Source organism: Oryx dammah, unplaced genomic scaffold, assembly GCF_014754425.2.
Source record: "Oryx dammah isolate SB20612 unplaced genomic scaffold, SCBI_Odam_1.1 HiC_scaffold_2, whole genome shotgun sequence".
Lineage (NCBI taxonomy): Eukaryota > Metazoa > Chordata > Mammalia > Artiodactyla > Bovidae > Oryx > Oryx dammah.
The window spans coordinates 29,858,798-29,861,561 of NW_024070186.1; the positions used below are offsets into that span (position 1 = coordinate 29,858,798).

Here is a 2,764-nt window from a genome sequence, read left to right on the forward strand (position 1 = left end):
AACTCATCCTCTGTTGCCCCCTTCTCCTTTTGCCTTCAATCTTTCCCAGCATCGGGGTCTTTTCCAGTGAGTCCACTCTTCACATCCAGCCTGGGGCAGGTCGAAATCAGGGCAGAAGAAGAAGGCTTGATACTAAAGTGAGAAGTTTTGATTATTAGTTTAAATTACTGTCGTGAGACATTTTGGGTCTCTAAAAGTGACTAGACAAGCAGTAGAACCTGTATGACACTTCACCCAGGGCTGAAAAAGAAGGCGACCCAGAGTAGGGAGAAAAGCACTTGGAATCAGAAATAAAATTGTTTTGTACACACAGGATTCAGCTTATGGAATAAAATGGCCAGTGCAGGCAGGAATTGCTAGCTCCTATTCCTCCAGTTGGGCTTCCCAGGTGGTGCTACTGGTAAAGAACTTGCCTGCTGATGCAAGAGATAGAAGAGACACAGGTTCTTTCCCTGGGTTGGGAAGATCCCCTGGAAGAGGGCATGGCAACCCACTCCAGTATTCCTGCCTGGAGAATCTCATGGACAGGGGAGCCTGTTGGGCTATGGTCCATAGGGCCACACAGAGTTGGACACGACTAAAGCAACTTAGCATGCACGCACTCCTCCAGTCAGGTCCTTTCTTTCTGGAGTCATTTTTGTCTCCTGTTCCCTTCTTTGTTCAGATAAGATTCTCCTAAGGGTTCTTCTCTGGAGCTGGTGTTGCTGTTTCGGGATTAAATGCCCACACAGCTTTTTCACCTCCAAAACACCATGCAGAGCTGCTCAGAAGTTATTCTCACCATCAGGAGTGACTGACTGCCTTTCAGAACCAGGGTCTCCCAAACTTTCACCACTGAGAAAACTGCCCAGTGGGAGATGTATCTTCCTCGGATGGCCCTGGAGTGGTGTGACTGGGAACGTGAACTGTGGCCAGAGCTGCATCAGTTCCTGCCCCACGGTATCCTATTTACTAGCTGTCTGACCTGCAGGACTTTTTAAACCATCCTGTGCTGAGAGATGCAGAATAACTACAACTACAAAAGCAACGATAAGCGACAATCATATCAACGTGTGTGGGTTCATACGAAGAGACTGGCTTAATACAGGGCACTATTAGTTCCCGTGTTTTGCCAGAAGATAGACATTTTTCAGAAGAGTTCCTTTGTTATTGAATCTCTCTACCACCGAGCTTTGCTCCAGAGGAAGCTTTGGGCCAGTTCTATAGCCAGATCCTTTCTGTGCCTGTGCGCTCAGTCGCTCCAGTCATGCCCAACTCTTTGTGATCCCACAGACTCTAGCCCACCAGGCTCCTCTGTCCATGGGGATTCTCCAGGCAAGAATACTGGAGTGGGTTGCCAGCTCTTCTCCACAGCTCCTTTCTACTGCTACCCAAGTCTCCTTTTCTCCTTTCTTAGGGTTTGGAAGAACTCAAGGGTATCATGTACTGAAGCCCCACTGCATTATTCTCCCACAGCTCCTAGCAGATGACACGTCAATCTTTAACCTGCCATGAGTAGAGCCTGCTGGGTCTCCAGTCCCATCCTTTTTCTTTCTTTCTTTTTTTTTTTTTTTAAGCCTGCTGGGTCTCCAGTCCCATCCTTTTTCTTTCTTTCTATTTTTTTTTAGTTTAAATCCATTTTATTTTTAAATAACCTACATGATATGATTTTTTCCCCTCAAAAACAATGCCTCCACTCCAAACAAATCAACTTTCAAAACAAATGAAGAACTTAAGATGACATCAGTCTCCTTTGTCTAAGTCCTGGTGTTGTGTGGATGAAAAGCAGCAGTCAGACAGTTATGATCTGGGTGAGAGATCCCAAGTCAGTGTCAAATTTGCTAACATTTTGCATTTCTAAGCCATCCTTAAAGAAAATCATCTATGGTGTCACATCATCCTCAGGGTAGTCCATCAGAGCAACCCTGCCATCTGGATCATTTTCACCAATAAAGAACTGATAGTGTTTGAAATCAGCAAGGATGTGCTTGCTTTTTTCTGCAGTCCTTGTCATAAAAGGTTTTACTCCTTCTAGTCTCTGTTCTTCAAATTTCCCTTTGATTGACTTCATGTAATCTTTGATGGCCTTCTTGTAGGCTCCTTTTGTGAAGCTGGTTTCCTAGAAGTGATGGTTCATGACAATCATAGACACCAATGATTATTTACTGTACTTTCGGTTCCTTTGCCCTCTGGGCCTTCAGCGGAGGCATTTCTGCCAATGAGCCAGTCATCAATGTTACCCTCCGTCCTCCTGACCATCTTCCCCACACCTCCAGACATAACCTGTCTGCGACTTCCTAGATCTTGCAGATGTCTGGAAAACATCTCATCATGGCTGATGAGGTCCCGGTAGATTGTCATGGAAGCTACTAGAGGGACGCCTTGGTGGTGCTAGCTTAGTAGGAGCACGGAGCTCAGAGCTAGTGCAGTGCTGCTGGAGAAACACTAGAGTGAGATGGGGGGCAGCGGCAGAGGGGGCGGAAAAGTCCTATCCTTCTTTGATGACCGCTGGAGGTACAAACTCAAATGTGTACCAAGCAGGCAAGTGACAAAGTTCTTGGCCTCAGAAGACCTTGAAAATCAGCTGGGTCCTGCTCTGGGTCTTGCCAACTGGATAGAGCATGCTTCCAGTGTTCAGGGTGAATGGACAAATATACCCAGACAAATATAGAAATTTCTTGAGTACAGAGTAGGAGATGAGACAAGTGCATGATTGTTCAACTTTCCAGTTTTCTTTTCAGACCCATTGTTGTATTAGTCTAAAATGATAGTAAGGAACTTCCCC

At 45.7% G+C, this 2,764-nt stretch overlaps 1 pseudogene; it reads right to left on the bottom strand.

The window, feature by feature from the left end:
• Nucleotides 1-1,815: 1,815 nt before the first annotated feature.
• LOC120858045 lies at nucleotides 1,816-2,340 on the bottom strand (annotated as a pseudogene).
• Nucleotides 2,341-2,764: the final 424 nt, after the last annotated feature.